This window comes from Mus caroli, chromosome 8 (assembly GCF_900094665.2).
Source record: "Mus caroli chromosome 8, CAROLI_EIJ_v1.1, whole genome shotgun sequence".
Lineage (NCBI taxonomy): Eukaryota > Metazoa > Chordata > Mammalia > Rodentia > Muridae > Mus > Mus caroli.
This window is the reverse complement of record NC_034577.1, coordinates 104,701,069-104,719,383: the sequence shown is the minus strand read 5'-3', so window position 1 is coordinate 104,719,383 and position 18,315 is coordinate 104,701,069. Positions and strand designations below refer to the sequence as shown.

Sequence of the window (18,315 nt, the reverse complement as noted above, 5' to 3'; positions counted from 1 at the left end):
CCTACTCAGGCTGGTTTCTGCTTCCCTAACTAATGCAGTCTCAGGTCCCGCACGCAATTTGTCAAGTCTTATAAAGGACAACATTTAATTGGGACTGCTTACAGATTCAGAGGTTCAGTCCATTATCATCAAGTGGGAGCATGGTAGCATCTAGGCAGAGCTGAGAGTTCCACATCTTCATTTGAAGGCTGCTAGAGGAGATTTGCTTACATGCACCTAAGATGAGGGTCTTAAAGCCCACCCCATAAGTGATGACACACCTACTCCAACAAGGCCACACCTCATAATAGTGCCACTCCCTGAGCCGAGCATACCATCAGAAAGCAATTTAAAATTTAAAAAAAAAGGAAAAAAAAGTTATAAAACACACAGTTCTGGGCATAGGGTATCAAATACGTGCTGTAGCTAAGAACACAGGCTCGGGATCTCTTTTGACACTATACCCTCATCCAATATCTACTAAAACTCTTGCTTTTAAATGAAAATTCAAATGTTTTGTCTTAAAATGGAAAGTCTTCCCAAACTAGGCTTCAGTCTGTCGTTCCACACTTCAGAATATTTGTAGTCCTTGAGTTCTGTGCTTTGAACACTCCTGGGAAGTCAGGGTTCTGAGTACAGGGTGAAGAATGATGGTGTAAGGAAGAGGACTGAGTGCCGACTATGTTCCAGGACTCACAAGACGGACCAGAGAGACAGTTCAATGGTAAAGCCTGCTTGCTGCTCTTGCAGGGGAAGGGATTTTGGTTCCCAAGATGCACACTGGGTGGCTTGAAACTACCTGGAAGTCTAGATCCAGGGGACCTGAAACACTCTCTAGCCTATGGGGCACCTGCACTCACATGTATACAGACAGACAGACAGAAACTTAAAGTCTTAAAAAACTTTTTAGCCACTTTCTCCATTTCTCATTAACAACTTTCAACACTGACCCATTGTCTTCACTTCATAAATGGAAATGAACAAACAAAACCAAACAAAATCGCCATTTCTCAAGCCATTCTGCCAAGAATGAGCAAATTTGAACCAGGTGTTTCTGAATGTAGGGAAATCCACTGCAGCACATTACCATATAAGGGTCAGAGTTCAAGTACATGCTCATTAATCATAGTCTTGCCTTGACTTTCAGACAGTTTTATAGTATTGCAGGAAGCCGTGATTCTAGTGATAATGTAATGTGGCAAAATTATAGCCAAATGGTATAAAATTTTAATGGCACCAGCACACGCTATTTAACAATGGCAGCTCTTTGTGACCTGAGCCAATAGCTTAAAACAGACTTTAGTTTCCTTGTAGCTCCACTGGATTTAACAAGCCTTGGCCAATTTGTACATTGCCTTAATAAGTAGAGCAGTTCTGGTTAAAAACAAACTGGTCTGAAGATGTTCCAGTCATTTAATTGTATCAGGGTACTGCATAGAAAAGGTAGACCAGATAGACAAGCAGTCATTGTTTTGAAGGCTTCATTTATTTTTATGTGTATGGGTGAGTGCCTGCTTGTAAATAGGTGGTACACCAGGTGTGTGCCTGGTGCCCTTCAGGGCTAGAAGAGAGGGAGTGGCTTCCCTGGAACTGCAGTGACAGATGATTGTAAACAACTAGAGAAAGGGATTATGTTAGAGACTGCCAGGAGGAGGTTGTATCCTTGAAATGACCTTGGTCATGTGGCTTTGTGGGGAGGTGCAAAGGTAGAAGATTATGTGTCAGAGGCATCCTTGTCCATGGTATGTGCATCTCGATAAAAGAAGGGCCCAGATTCTGAGGATAGTGGTCATGGCCACGTTCAGCCGGACTGTCAAGCCCAGCCAAAAAAGAGTTTTCTCCCATGTTCTTGGCCATTCTGTTCAGGTGGGTAAGCCAGAGGATGGAGAGCCAAGACACAGGATTTATCCAGACTCCAGAGAGGAACAAGCCTGTCTATCAAGGCCTAGATTACAATGAGAATCTTGCCTCTCTACATGGTTGGTGATATTATCTGTCAGTCAAGGACTGCCAGGGTGCCCCGCACACTCCAGTGAAGTCTGCTTGACAGGCTGACCTGGGAGCACTCATGAGGCATAGAGTTTCAAAAGGAACTCACCTCCTGGAGCTTTGGCGTTCTCATTAACCCGTATACTTCCACCCTATCCCCGAGTTAGTCTAGTATATGGATCCATGTGCTCTCTTTTAGTATTATTTTATTATAAGTGTCTTTTAAGATTAAATTCTGATATGGTTAAGCCTCCCTCCAGTGTTCCAAGGTTCCAGAAGCTGACGAGCTTGGAATCAGGCAAGAAAGCAGTAAGGAAGTTACCTATTCAGTAACTAATTAAGTATTACAAAAGACAGAGCCAGCAGCTCAGGGCTGGTCTGCAGAGTGTTTACTAAGGACAGTAGCCAGTCTCACCCAAACAAGGGAATACCATGAAAGAGCCAGGGAATCCCACTGAGATAGAAATCTTCAGTACAGGCTGCATTACATATTAGAAGCAAGTTGGTGAATTCTTCTGACAAATGGAGATTCTCCACAGATACTTAAAAGTTACACTCATACAAGAAATTATCAGGGCCCAGGAAATAGGGGGTTGTGGTATTGCAGTATTCATGAGAAGGTCTGCTAGAGCAGAACCCCTGGTAGTGGAATTAACAATAGACTAGTTTTACACCTTTTAGTGGCAGTGGCCTGGTCCCTGCCTTCTTTTGATGTATACATTCCTTTTGTATTGTGTCACTGTAACTTGGTGGATTGTATCTCTCCTGGTTTCTTGTTATCCTTCTGTATAAAAAGTTTGATGCTCGACTTGACAAAATACATTCAGATTCTACACAATCTCCTGTGTGCATCTGTCTGTCATTTCTGCCGACTCCTTGCCCATCTGCACCCAGAGACCCGACCACGCAGACAAAGGGAGCCAGAAGGTCTGTGGCACCAGGGGAAACCTTTAGCACAACAAAATAGGCTTACTGACTTCCTGCGGTAAAGGAGAGGAGCTGGGTGAACTGCAGAGGGTTCCTGTTGGAAACGAGGGACAGGGAGAGTTAATTATAAGGCTTGTGCTGTGTGCAGTGATTGTTAGGGGAGACAGGATTCAGCTCTCTGAATTGCTTGTTGTGAAATGCCCCCTTGGTGGGGGAGGCGCAAGCTGTAGAGCTAGGCCAGGGTATCTTTTGTGAGATATCAGCAGCCCTCGAAGAAGAGGGTCATTACACCCACCGTGCTGCGGCAGCAGAGTGACCTTTGAAGGAATACTTTACCTGTGCACTTTGCAGCGGGCTTTATCTGCGTCTGTTATCACAATCTGGTTAATGGCAGGCCTGATATTTAGTGCCTCTGAGGAGAAGTGTAAAATGTCCCTGACATTTTTAAGAAATCAGGGTTACAATCAATAGTGTTTTTAGCCCCATGTGCTGCAGCAGCAGCATAAACTCCGAATGGCTCCAGGCCCGCTTCTGTCAGACTGCCTTTCTTCTGTCCAGGTCAGTCTGGCCCTGGGTAGAACCAGGGGCCGAAATGAAAAGGCCTAATTTGCTGAACTCTGCTGAATTTAAATATGCGTCTTTATTGAACATTAACAAAAAATCGCCACAAGTATTATCTAAGGCAAGATAACCCAACAAGGAAATTCATGGGAAAATTTAACCAACCTCTTAAAATTAAAAATACTTTTTATTTATCTTTGATAATTGCATACATGCATATAGGTATTTAAGAAGCCATTCTCCCCACAGGTGACCTTCTCTATCCTCCTCTCCCTTCTAAAACCTTTTTTTTTTGAGATTGAGTCTTACTTGCTTTTTAACCTAGGGTAACCTAGAACTTGCTATGTAGCCCAAGCTGGTCTGAATTCCTGCTAATCCTCCTGCCTCAGCCTTCTAAGTGCTAAGGTTATAGGCATTTTTCAGGTTTTCTAGTTCAATCTGCTTAAAATATTTATTTATTTATTTGTCTAATGTGTGTGTGTGTGTTCCATGATGCACGCGTAGCAGTTGGTTCTCTCTTTCTCTTTCTACCTTGTCAAGGCAGGGTCTTTCTTGTTTCTACCTTGCTGTGTACTTCAGATGAGTTACCCAGTGATAGTCTGAGCACTTCTCTTGTCTCTGCCTCCCAACTTTCCATAAGAGTGCTCAGATTACAGATGAGCACCACAAGTGCCCCTGCTTTTTTTTTTGTTTTGTTTTTTTGTTTTTTTTTGTTTTTTTTCTCGAGACACGGTTTCTTTGTATAGCCCTGGCTGTCCTGTAGACCAGGCTGACCTTGAACTCAGAAATCCGCCTGCCTCTGCCTTCCAAATTCTGGGATTAAAGGCGTGTGCCATCACTGCCCAGCAAGGAGTGCCCATTTTTAAACCATATGGGTTTGGGATGGGAATCAGGTTGTTGTCAGCCTTGTCTGGTGAGGCTATTCCCTGCTGAACCACCTCTCCTGCCTTTAATTTACCTTCTCAGGTGTTCATGCCCTCTGAGCACTTAGTTCAGATAAGCACCATTAATTGCTGATTTTGCAGAACAGCTGTGTAGGTTAGAGCTGTCTTGAAGATGCTCACAGAACATGTATCAGCATTGTCTGAGTTTTCTGAAGGGGAAGCAGAATTCTCCACCCTCTTTCATGCTTCTTTCTCTTTATGGACAAATTTTCAGAAGTTGTACCAGGCACATGGGAGACAAAAAAAAAAAAAAAAAAAAAGTGACCTGGGTTCTTCATTTTGTAGAATTATAAACCAAACTTCAGAAAACTTAGAGAAATTAACGTAAGAGTATTTTGGGTAATTGACTAGACTGGGATGTCCATTCTTGTATGTATGAACACAGTGCAAGTACAGAAAAACCTTTGTTGGAAAGAAACCTAGACCCTCGGAAGATCTAAGCATCTATTAAAGGGTCTCTTGGGTCCTTTCCCCTTGTGCAGTATGCTTTAAAGTCTGTTCTGTGTCACCCCAGACCCATTGTCCCTTTGTAATACACATTGACTCAGAAGTCTTGCGTGGACTGATGGGCATGAATGACGCCCTTCTTTTGTGCCGCATGAAAGAAGCAGCCTCACCTTTCTCTGGGTTCAGAGGGGAAATTAGTCTTCGATAGAGAGCGAGAAATTGGCTGAGCTGATAGACGGCTTTCAGGAGAGTGGCCTATATATTTTCTTGGCTCCGGCTTCTTTTTTCTTCTACTTATAAAACGAGGGTTAGTGAAACTCACCTCCCAGTGAGAGCTTCTACCCTCGAGATTGATAAAAACCCAGTGGAGGTGGCATAGATATTTCAGAGAACAGCGCTGTGGAGCAACCCTGCAGTTTTCAATTAGGTTCCTGGGAATATGGCTGTCAGTGTAAGGGCAGGTTGGTGGGGGTGGGGGGTGTACTCTGCGAATGTCCACTCGAGGTTTTAGGTGGCTGGCCAGGGTGATAGTCGTCTATCAGGAAATTATTATGGGAAGAAACGCTACCTCTTCTTTTCCTCTCCTAATAAGAGGTTGGAGCAGACAGAGGAAATTAGAGGCCGACTCAAAGTACTGCCTTGGAAGACCTCTGGCCAGGATAAGGACAGCCTGCGTGTGTATCCATGTTGGGAAAGAGAAGAGGAGAGGCAGAGGGCAGGAAGGCCTCTTCCTTATTTTTCATTCTGTATTGGTTCCCAGGTAAAATGTGGTCAGGAAATACAATACAGAACATGGCATTTGATTGACTTTTTGTTTTTCTGTTTAAGGTGTGGTCTTTCATGTCCTTTCCCTACAGAGGTAGATTGGGACTGTAGTAATAGACACCCATCCATTTTGTGTGTGTGTGTGGGGGTCCTTAGCTGATAACATTACAGACATCTGGGGAAATGAATAGTATTTTCCCTGATTAATCTAGAATAGAAGGCCTTTGTAACTGCTTTGGAAGAAAGTTGATCCTCTTTGGACATGGAGGACACAAAATGAACATCTGATGAAGATTATTTTTTAATTTTCTTAAATAATTGGGCGAGATACTATCAGGAAGGCACGCACAGAATCTTAACAGCGGGCAATCTTGTATCTCTTAGGGAGTTCCATATGCCCACATTTAAACTAATTAAAATATATGCCCAGCTGTGTGTTGCCTCGTATTCGGGGAAAAAAAATCTATCAAAACATCCCCAAGTTCTTTAAGAAACAGTAAACTGTTTATTTTTTTTTTTCTCAATATCTTGGGGGAGATTTTAAACTTTCAGTAAAATCTTTGTTGACTTTGCTTGACGTGGGATTGGGAGATAGTTGTGTCTGAGAGAACGAGTCAGAATCTGAGCTTCTTTATCAAACCTATGAGAGAGAGAGAGAGAGAGAGAGAGAGAGAGAGAGAGAGAACGTGTCTATGCCAGGATTTTAGATTAAACATTAACTGCTCTTGGTTCATCCTTATACAAATATTACACTCTGACAAATGCAGACAGTTTGTGGAATCGCATCTCATAGGCACTGTCGTGGGCTTTTGTTCTCCCCTGTCTTCTGGCATCACTTTGCGGCTGCTCAGGTGTAAGAGGCTGGGCACAGATGTTTTGCCAACATCACTTAGTATTAGCAGTGACGAGTAAACCCAGGTTCATTGAGTATGTAGGTTGAAACCGAGAAAGGCGTCACCTGCATTTTGTTGTGCTGATCATGCTGAAGGTAAAGGTAGTTTTTATGACACACTAGCAATTCTCTTATAGGAAAAGTCTACTGTTCTGGCTGGGGAGACAGCTCTATGCTCAGAACTGTGTACTGCTCTTGCAAAGGACCTGAGCTCTGTTCTCAGCACCTACATCCACAGGCTCACAATTATCAGCAACTCCAGCTCAAGGGGTACCTGAAACCTCTGGCTTTCATGAACGCTTGCTTGTACACTCACTTATAAAACCCCACACACAGAAACATACACATACACTCACACACACTTGAAAAAAAAAACCTTAAAAAAAAACCCCACAACAGCCTACTATCAAACTACAACCGATGGCAGTGAACGAAACTTTCATCTTCTTGCTTTGATTTTTAACATACGGCATTGTAAGTGTGATTAAAAGTTTTTCTTCCTTTGATATTTTATTAGCATGTGAAGCAATGACTGATTTTGGTGTTGATTGTGTATCCTGACATTTTACTGGGTTTGTTTATTAGTATTTGTCATGTGGGAAGCCTGGAGTTTTGTACATACGTCTTTGTTTGTAAACATAAGTGCATCTGCCTCTTCCGGGGTGGGGTCCTCAACTTATTCTCGAGCTTAGAAGAGAATCATTCAGATTTTTACATGGCATGGCATGAGAGCGATGGGCTTTTCACATGTAACCTTTATTATGGTCAGATCACTCCGTTTTGTTTTTGCTTTGTTTTGTTTTTGAATATCCCTACCCACCCCATGGTTTCCTCTTCCCCATCTCTTCTCTCCCCTGACCCCACCCATTCCTCCTCCATTTCTCTTCTGAAAAGGACAGACCAAACATAGCATGTTTGGATAGCAACCAAACATGACATAGCAAGTTGTAGTGAGAGTAGGTACCTCCCCTCATATCAAGGCTGGGCAAGACAACCCCAGATGAGGAAAAGGGTCCCCAAAGCAGGCAAAAAAGGTCAGAGACAGTCCCTGCTCTCACTTTTAGGAGCCCCACAAGAAGACCATGCTACATAAACCCATAACATGTAGGCAGAGGGCCTATATCAGTCCCATGAAGGCTCTCTACTTGTCCATTCAGTCTCTGTGAGCCCCTATGAGCGAGTGCAGGTTAGTTGATTCTGTGGGTTTTCTTGTGGTTTCCTTGACCCATTCTGGCTCCTTTTTCTCTTTATTTCTTTTATTAATTAATTTATTTTTTTACACTCCATATTTTATTCCTCCCTCCCCCCTACTGCCCCGATCCACCCTCTCTGACTGTTTCATATCCCATACCTCCTTCCCACCCACCTTTCTCTGCATGGATGCCCCCCATCCCCCACCCCACCTGACCTCTAAACTCCCTGGGGCCTCCAGTCTCTTGAGGGTTAGGTGCATCATCTCTGAACGAACACAGACCCGGCAGTCCTCTGCTGTATATGTGTTGGGGGCCTCATATCAGCTGCTATATGCTGCCTGGTTGCTGTTCCAGTATCTGAGAGATCTCAAGAGTCCAGGTTAATTGAGACTGCTGGTCCTCCTACAGGATCACCCTTCTCCTCAGCTTCTTTCAGCCTTCCCTAATTGAACAACAGGGGTCAGCTGCTTCTGTCCATTGGGTGCAAATTTCTTTCAGCTTCTTGTTGGGTCTTTCGGAGGGCAGTGATGACAGATCCCTTTTTGTGAACCCTCCATAGCATCAGTAATAGTGTCAGGCCTTGGGACCTCCCCTTGAGCTGGATCCCACCTTGGGCCTGTCACTGGACCTTCTTTTCCTCAGGCTCCTCTCCATTTCCATCCCTGTCATTCTTGCAGACAGAAACAATTATGGTTCAGAGTGGTGACTGTAGTATGGCAACCCCATCCCTCACTTGATGTCCTGTCTTCCTGCTGGAGGTGGGCTCTGTAAGTTTCCCCTCCCTACTGTTGGGCATTTCATCTGATGTCCCTCCCATTGAGTCCTGAGAGTCTCTCACTTCCTAGGTCTCTGGTACATTCTGACCCCCCCCCCCCAACCTCCTATCTCTTGAGGCTACCTGTTTCTATTCTTTCTGNTGGCCCTCAGGGCTTCAGTCCTTTTCCCTCACCCAATACCACATCAGGTTCCCCTCTTCCTTCCACTCCCCCACTTTTCCTTCCAGGTCCCTCCCTCCCTCCCTCCCTCCCTCCCTCCCCCCTCCTTCCCCACGTATGATAGCTTTAGTGATCAGAGAAATGCAAATCAAAACGACCCTGAGATTCCACCTTATACCAATCAGAATGGCTAAGATTAAATCTGCAGGTGACAACACATGTTAGAGAGGATGTGGAGAAAGAGGAACACTCCTCCATTCTGGTGGGATTCCAGACTGGTATAAGCACTCTGGAAATCAATATGGAGGTTCCTCAGAAAATTGGAAATGGATCTACCTGAAGACCCAGCTTTACCACTCTTGGGAATATATCCAAAAAAAGCCCCACCATGCCACAGGGGCATGTGTTCCATTATGTTCATAGAGGCCGTATTTGTGGCAGCCAGAAACTGAAACAACCCAGATGTTCTATAATAAAAGAATGGATACAGAAAATGTGGTTCATTTACACAATGGAATACTACTCAGCTATTAAGAATGAGGACACCCTGAGTTTTACAGGCAAATGGATGGAACTAGAAAATGCCATCCTGAGTGGGGTAACTCAGACCCAAAAGGACATGCATGATATGCACTCACTAGTAAATGGATATTAGGGAAAAAAAAGTATAGAATACCCAAGATACAGTCCACAGAACTCAAAAAGGAAGAAAAAACCTTCTGGATCCTATAATCCTTCTTCTTCCTCTTCTGAAGGGTTTTCTGAGCCCTGCCTAATGTTTGGCTGTGGGTCTCTGCATCTGTTTCCATCAGTTGCAGGATGAAGCCTGTCTGATGACAATTCAATTAGGCAGCAATCTATTAGTATAGCAGAGTACCATTAGGGATCATTTCATTGACTTTTTTTTTTTAGTTGTGTTTGGTTCTATTCTAGGTCTTTGGGCTATCCAGCCTTGGGGTCTTGGGTCTTGAGGCAGTGTCAGGGATGGGCTTCCTGTCATTCCATGGGTCTCAAGCTGGACCAGTCATTGGTTGGCCATTCCTACAATTTTTGTGCCACCTTTACCCCAACACATCCTGTAGGCAGGACAAATTATATGTTGAAGGCTTTGTGGTTGGGTTGGTGTCCTAGTCCCTCCTCTGGAAGTCTTTCCTAATTAGAGGGGATGGCCAGATCAGGCTCTGTATTTCCCATTACTAGAGGTCTTAGCTAAGGTCACCCTCCTTAGCAGATTCCTGGAAGTTTCCATTGTACAAGTTTTCTAGCTTGTCCACAAGATACTCCCCCAGTTCCAGTTGCCTCTCCCAGTACTCTCTTCCTCCATGCTCCCCCAACCTTATCCCTCTTGTTCCCATCCCCACCTGCATCCCCAACTCCACCAGGGATGAACACAGTACAAATGCCTCTAGCTTTCGATCATACTTCTTGAAATCTGCAGAAGGGCCTGAAGACAAAGGTAGAAATGATAGTACTCACTGAAGCTCAGAGCCAGAGCCACCCAAACACTTCACTGGTGGTCGAATGGATGAAATTCATAGACTGGAACACGACTTCGTAATCAAAAGGTAAACAATTTTCAGATGTATGCGACAGATATTTAAATCATTGCACTAAAGTGCAAGTAGTCAGGCTTATAAGACTGCATATTACCAGATTTCATGAATACCCAATTTCTATAAAAGGTAAGTCTATAGAGACAAAGCAGTGCTTGCCTAGGATGGGTACAGAAATGGGGTTTGGAGTATTGGGGGTTGAAAGAAATAACTAATGCTATAATTACATATTTTCTAAATCTCAATGCAATGTGCACTGAAAAATGAGTATATTTTGCAGCATGGAAACTTACCGCATTAGAATTTGAATACATGGACCAGAAAGATGGCCCAGCAGGTAAAGGTACTTGTAGCCAAGCCTGATGACCTGAGTTCCATCTCCAGGACACACATGATTGGAGATGTTCTTTACTGAGTCCTCCAAGCTCTACCCGCAAACAAACAAATGAATGACAGTTAATAAAAAAAATAAATAAATCTTGGTTAGCAACGAATTGCATGACATTTGGGAATGGCATATGAAGAACCATAAAGTCAGACATAGACTGTTACCTTCAGAGAACAGCTGGCACTCATATCACTCCTGGTAATTGTGTTGTTAATCATTATACACACACACAAAAATGACATGTTTCTAAATCAGTATCTAGAATATGTTTTATTGTATTTGAACTTTTATTTATTAATATTATTATCATCATTATTATTACTGTTATTGTGTGTGTGTGTGCATGCATGCACATGTCAAAGTGTGTATATGGAGGTCAGAGGACAACTTCTGCGGGACACTTTTCTCCTTCCACTGTGGGTTCAGGGAGTTAAACTCAGGTTGGCAGGCTTCTGCTGTAAGTATTTTTACCTACTAAGCCATCTTACTTACTGGGGTTTTATTATTGGAAGCACCTATCACTAACTCCAAAGTTCTGCCTCTTTTACTTTCTTGGTTGGAGGACTAAAGATTTTGTCCTAATATATCTGCCCTTCTAATGGTGATCTGGACTATAAGGCTATACTGCAGAGAAGAAGCCTCAGGGGACACACACTCATTGTGCCTGCTTTGATGACTTTCCATTGGGCTACATCAGTTCATCCTTGCAGGGCAGGATAAAAAGACCCACAGACCAGAATAGATGTGCTATGGAGTTTTTGATGGAAATAGTAATGAAAGCTTTGCCGGCTTTGAAGCAGGATAGATTCATTCTTTGTCTGCACATCTTTCTTTAGGGACAGAGTCCCAGAAACCAGGGTCCAGACTTCCTTAGCAAAGGACAAGACTGAGATTGGGGCTTTCAGGATCTCTACCAAAAGGCCTCCTCAGGCTTTATCATAAGAATCTCACCGCAACTCAAAACAAATTAAATTGCCTGCCAAGAAGACCACATGGTCCAGGCCCCAAGGTTTAAACATTCAGTGTTCTTTCTAGAAAAAAAATATCTTCTTCAGTCTCATTACCAGGTTGTGGTTGAAAATTATTTAATCTCAAGCTGGGTGTGGTGGCACATGCCTTTAATCCCAGCACTCGGGAGGCAGAGGCAGGCAAATTTCTGAGTTTGAGGCCAGCCTGGTCTACAAAGTGAGTTCCAGGACAGCCAAAGCTATACAGAGAAACCCTGTCTTGAAAAAACCAAAAAAAAAAAAAAAAAAACCCCTTATAAAAAAAAAAAAAAAAAAAAAAAAAAAAAAAAAAAAAAAAAAAGAAAAAAGTAAATTATTTAATCTCAATAGGGGTTTCTACTTGCCTTTGAGCATTCAATTCTCACATAAAAGACATACAACCTTTATTTTTTTTAATTTATTTTTTATTAGATATTTTCTTTATTTACATTTCAAGTGTTAGCCCTTTTCCTGGTCTCCCCCCGAAAGCCCCCTTCCTTTTTTCCCTCCCCCTGGCCCTGTTCACCAACCCACCCACTTCCTCTTCTTGGCCATGGCACTCCTCTACACTGGGGCATAGAGCCTTCACAGGACCAAGGGCCTTAACTTTTATCTTTATAATAAGCCTTAATCAGCACTAGAGCTGGACAGATATCTACCCTCTATGCTATTAGAATCTATTTTTTTATCAATTACCCCAAAATATCACTTGCTGTGTTCCTTGAGGGTTGCTCTTAAACTTCAGTTGGCCAGTCCACCACATGACACACCTAAACCATGGTGTCTTCCTTCTCTCCTCCCCCCTGCCCCCCCCTCCCCCGCCTGCTTCTCTCATGGTCTCCTCAGACCCCAAGCTCAGGAACCCAAGAATTCCACCTCTCTATCTCTCTTCTGCCTAACTATTTTCTGCAGCCATCTTTATTCACCAATCAGGGATATCTTGGGGCAGGGGCAAGGTTACATAGTGTCACTTGAGTATGTCACTTGGGCATGTGCAAACTCTTTCTCATCCCTAGGTGCAACCAGGCCTCGGTGGGGGTGGGGGGGGGATATTTAGCTTTTCAATGTAAGCAAAAGTTCAAACATCAACAGTAGGTAGGTTCTTACTCCTGAGGACATCACTGGGGAGTTTTGCTGAAAGCTGTTTTTTGTTGCAGCTGGTCTGAGGTAGCACTCCTGGACCACATTTGAACTAACGAGGAATTAGATGCTTTCCTACTTCTTAGAAGAACAGAATACAATGTACTTGGAGGATGACTCCAGAAGCAATCATTTTCCTTGTCACTGATGCTCCTTTAATTTTACACAGAAAAAGAGGTGTTAGTGGGACTCAAGGATCTAAGGAACAATTTGATGGTTATCTTTGAGCACATTACAAAGAAACAGCCAGGACCTCGTGGAGAGTTCAGAGACTTGTGCTGAGTCATCAAGTGGGTAGTCTTGAGGGAGACTTGAACTGAGGAATCTGCTCTCTCGATGATGGGCAAGCTTCTTAGAGTTTCTACTATCTTATATAATATTTTTGTGATTAAAACAATGATTGTGCATGTTTGTGGGACACAGTGTGAAGTCTCAATGCAGATATATATTGGATAGCAACCAATGTCATTTACATATCCAACAACTGAAAACAGTCAATGTTTCCTTGTAATGAGAACACCCAACATCTTTTTTTTCTGGTTATCTTGAAATATAGAGTCTGCTATTGTTTTCCATAGTTAGTCTACTGGGTAGAAAATACTAGAATTTATTTTTTATATCTAACTCATTCCTCCACTCTTCTTTGCGCATGCCTGACTGGCCAGGAAGAACGATGCTGCAACAGGTTCCTTCCGCACATGTTTATTGGGAGAGCTTGATTGCAGAAGCGAAGTGACCCCAAGCCCAGAACTGGTGCTGCTTATATAGGCCTAGGAGAGGCGTTCTCTCTCATCTGATTGGTTAACTTGTCTCTCATCTGATTGGTTAACTTATCTCTCATCTGATTGGTTAACTTTGGTTAATTCTCAAAACCTCATCTTGGCAAAAGAACCTTTACTGCCTATGTATGTGTGGTGGCCAGCAGTAGCCAACTGCCACTCTGCAACTGCCACTCTGCAACTGCCACTCTGTAACTGCCACTCTGCAACGGCTTCCCACACACTCTCTCTATCCTTATCCTGGCCAATCTCACTATTACCAGTATTCTACTCTTATGTTTTTTAAAGATTTATTTATTATTATTATTATATGTAAGTACACTGTAGCTGTCTTCAGACACACCAGAAGAGGGCATTAGATCTCACTATGAATGTTTGTGAGCCACCATGTGGTTGCTGGAATTTGAACTCAGGGTCTTTGGAAGAGCAGTCAGTGCTCTTAACTGATGAGCCATCTCTCCAGCCTAGTATTCTACTCTTAGAACTTCTGTTTCGATTCCACAAGTTCAAGTGATGATGGAATGTTAGTCCATCTGTGCCCAGCTTATTCTACCTTCTATACTACTCATCTATAATGGAACAAACAATAAGAGAGTTTCATTCTCTTAGTAGCTGAATATCATTCTGTTGTCTATATGTGACACATTTTCTGTGTCCATTCATTCATTGATGCACTTGTAGTTGCTTCTATATTGTGGCCATCCTGAATAGTATTTACTGCAGAAAACATGGACCAGCAGATGTCTCTCTGAAATACTGATTTCATTTCCTTTGGATATATACCCAGTGATAGGATTTCTGGTTTATATAGCAGTTCCACTTTCAGTGGTTTTGTCTTGATGTTATTTATGCTATTAATGTTTAAGAAGAAAAAGAAGTTACTTATCTCCAAACCAATAGCTAACACTTTCAAAGGACAAGTTACTGTAGTTTAAAACTGCAGCATCTTGCCAAAGACTTTATCTGAGCAGTGTGCCGCATCTACTTAATTAATCTCATTTAACCCTCCCAATGACCCAGCAAAGCAAGCTCAGTGATATAGTTATGTTACAGACGAGGACATTGATGCTTAGAGAATAATAGTCTTGGGTCATGCCCATTTGCATGCTTGATCTCTCCCATAATGCCTTTTGGCTCTCTCACAGGTCACAGATTTCTCAGCCACAGTTGCACATTGAAGTTACTTTCTTAGCTAAGGGCATTGCAACAAAACTGCAGCAGACAGAATGCTTCAAACAACAGGAAAGGCTTTGGCCAAGTCACCCAGCAGCTCAGCTTCTGGTGTCTCTTCTGCATGTTTGCAGATGTCCACATTGTTAATGCATCCTCAGAAGACAGTGAAGGCTTCTCTCTTATGACTAATAAAGCCTCTTGTGTCGACTCTTTTCCTTTATGATTTATTCAGCTCCCAAAGCTTCTGCCTCCAGATATCACAGGATCGGCTGTGGTGTGATTTTAGGCCTTAAAGATATACATTTAGAAGAAGTGCATTTAGGCCACAGATAGCTGTCACCTAGGGTCTTTACTAATACTGGCACCTGAATCCCATCAATACCAAAAAAATCATTTGACAAATGCAGACATCTATTTTACTACCTGCAGTGATTGCCACATACTTGGATGGAGTGGCAGAGAGCACTCTAAAGAGATGCACTTTGGCGTGGATGCACATGATTCTTCTTGTATAAGGAAGCTTGTTGTGGTTATCAATTACAATGCAAAGGCTAAGGGGTTGATTGGTAGGGAAATAGATGAAGGTTCAGGGTAGTGACTAATTGCAATAGCCATGTCACCTAGGAGACACTTTTCTTTGGAGGCTGACAAATGACAATTCAATATAAGATCCATCTCCTCTTCAGCTGTGGCTACATCTGTAAAGCCTTCTGAGAATCCACCCCTTGGCTGAGCCTTCTTAGGACTTACTCTCAGAGAGGAGGCAGAGCATCTTTGGTACTGTAAGCAAGGAAGAGATTTGGGCTGATAATGCATTTTTGACTTCGCTCTTATTTCACTGTGACTCCTTAAGCATCCCCACTCCTGTACCAAGATTTAATAGTCATGTTTTAATTTCTTATTGCTTACCTGTTCTATCATGTTTTCTCTGTTATTCCTCTTACCTAAACCATCTACTTTCCCTTTCATCCCTACTTTATTTATTCTCATTTACTCTCTCTATACCTCTCTTAATACTCCTCTCCCTCCCTCCCACTTCCTCTCCTTCTCTCTCTGTGCATAGGAGAGAAGATGACTGCTGTTTCCCTACTACCGCAAAAATGTAGCTGAGTGTCTCACAGCTGGGGAAATCACAGGGTTAGCACATCTGGAAAGCAATGGATAAGCCCCACCCCAGGAATGTCAGTTGCATGATAATCATCTCTTTCCTGCCAGGCAATATCTCATATCATCTTGAATTATCATTTTCAACAGCTTTAATGATTTTTAAGCCTCTGTTTACTCCCACAGTGCCTACTGTTTACTTTCCCCCTTTCCATTGCAGTCTCCGCTGCTCTTGTGCTGATTCCTGTTCTTAAGTCATTCTCTTCCATGGGAAGTATCCAGAAATCTGCTCTAACGCATGCCTAACATGAGTCAGATGCACCACAAAGCTAAAGAACAAATCTTCCTTATTCAAAGCCTTTCTTCTCTGCTCACTCTCCTGCAAAACATTACCACGGTCACAAAGTTTGTTTTGTGATGTCACTGCTCCTGTCAGGACTACAGCAATCCATCATAAGACACGTCCCGATTTCAGAGCCATTAAGATGTGAAAGCCCTGTCTTCAAATCAGTGAGATGTGGCGAGATGAGAAGAAAATCTGTATTGACAGACATTTCTAGAGAAATTCTACAGGAAGAGGGCAAGTGACAGCACATTGATTTTGCCCAAGAAGTCTGGGTGTTTCCTGTTTTTGCTTCCATTTTTCATGACACCCATGCACAGGGCTGGTGGAGAAAGTCTAATGGTTCCTAGATCCTTGGTCCCTCCTCCTGAGCCCAGGATGCAGATCCTCACTGCACTGCAGGATGCAAGTCAAAGCATCAAGTCAAAACATCATATATATATATATATATATATATATATATATATATATATATATGCATGCTAAGAACTGCAGTCATGTCCTATGACCTGTACCTTAATAAGGCAAGAAAAGGCAAACTTAAACTCAAATGTCTACCACTGGGTATTTAATAACACTCCTTTTTGTAAAAGAGGACTGGATCATGTCTACTAAGTTACCACTGAAAGAGACTTGGGTTTGCTTATATATTTGTTAAAAATTTAAACAGAAACAAGAAAAGAAGACAGATTTATTTTTTTGAACCCAAAAGAGAGAATAGATTTGGATAACAAATATATTGGTGATATTTTAGATAAAAAAGTGGTTAAAATGAATATATACCACACTATTTTATTAACTACATTTGTACACACACACACACACACACACACACACACACACACAGAGAGAGAGAGAGAGAGAGAGAGAGAGAGAGAGAGAGAGAGAGAGAGAGAGAGAAAGAGAGAGTTTTTAAAAGTAAAGAGCAGATATTCCTAATTAAAGGGTAGCATGCTTGTATCTGCCTGCCTGCCTGTCTGTCTGTGTATCTGTCTGTCTCCTCCCTCCATGTGTCTCTGTGTGTGTCTGTGTTTCCTCTTTTTAAAGAGAATGTCTTCCATTGAGATCCCATTTATTCTTCCAGGATTACAAAGCAGACCATTATATGTTGCTGAGAGAAGTAGGTTCCTGTAAAGAAGGCATAAGGAATCCTAAGTCAGCCTTCTCTTTCACAGGCTCTGACTCCATTACTTAATAAGAGCACTCCGCTGCTCAAAGAGCCATGCTTTGTGCCTGGAGTTTTTGACCAGATACAGCCGAGCCTCCTATGGGAGAGTGTGTGATAAGCAAATCCTGAACTGGCTGCATTTAAGGCACTCAGAGAAGGTCTCCAGCCGAGGTCTCCTCATGTTATTATGCAGTAGGGTTCTTAGAGAGCTTTAGAAACACCACGCACATGTGAGTAGTGACCGCAATGCCTCTTGTAGTTTTGGTTGGCGCTGTGACGCTGTGACTGATTACCCTGAATCCTTTGAGTACTTTACCAATGCGTGCACATGTCATCCTTTGAGGTCACTCAGTTCTAGTTGTTGTTTTTTGTTTGTTTGTTTTGTTTTTTGTTTTGTTTTGTTTTTTAAAGACATCAGCTTCAAATTCTAGATAACCTCAGTTTCATATTGTGGTGATCCTGTCACTGTTTCCAATTGATGCCAGTAGAAAAAGGCTCTCCTCCTCTTATGGGGCATTTGGAGACTCCACAATGCATTTGTAGGGAGTTTTATTTGTCTCCTGATACAGATTCACCATGACCTTAGATGGGAAGTTTCAGGAGACTCCCTTAATGTCTTTCTTCTGCCAGCACCATCGTGGTAAAATCTTGGGTAATGAGGACCTTCCTTTATTAGCAGTGGCTGTGTAGATTCTCAGAGCACTCTTGCTCATCCCTTCACAGGTTTGGATGCCAGGCATGGAAGCCAGGGTTGCCCAAGCTCCTTCCCAAATGGTGTTTGTATAGGGAAATTCCTCATAATAAAAGTAATAGCATAGACACTTGAATACTGGTGTTTAGAGTATCATTATTCATAGCAATCAAAAAGGGAAAACAATCCAAACAGCCATGGATGTATGGTGGGTTAAAAATAAATGTGGTTTATACACATAATAGAATATTAGTCACCTCTAAAAGAGAGCAAATTTCTTTTTTTTAATATTTTATTAGGTATTTTCCTCATTTATATTTCCAATGCTATCCCAAAAGTCCCCCATACCCTCCCCCCC

General features: G+C 42.5%; 1 long non-coding RNA gene and 1 other non-coding gene across 2 annotated transcripts in view; both read right to left on the bottom strand.

Moving 5' to 3' along the window:
* Positions 1-204, bottom strand: part of LOC110299601 — a 40,196-nt gene extending 39,992 nt beyond the window's left edge. Inside the window, exon 1 of the long non-coding RNA XR_002378492.1 lies at positions 103-204. This is a non-coding gene — a long non-coding RNA (uncharacterized LOC110299601). The remainder of the gene's footprint in view (positions 1-102) is intronic.
* Positions 205-15,710: 15,506 nt separating this feature from the next.
* On the bottom strand, positions 15,711-15,873 carry LOC115031833. Its single transcript, XR_003837488.1, has one exon. It is a non-coding gene; the product is annotated as a U1 spliceosomal RNA (small nuclear RNA).
* Between the last annotated feature and the right edge of the window lie 2,442 nt (positions 15,874-18,315).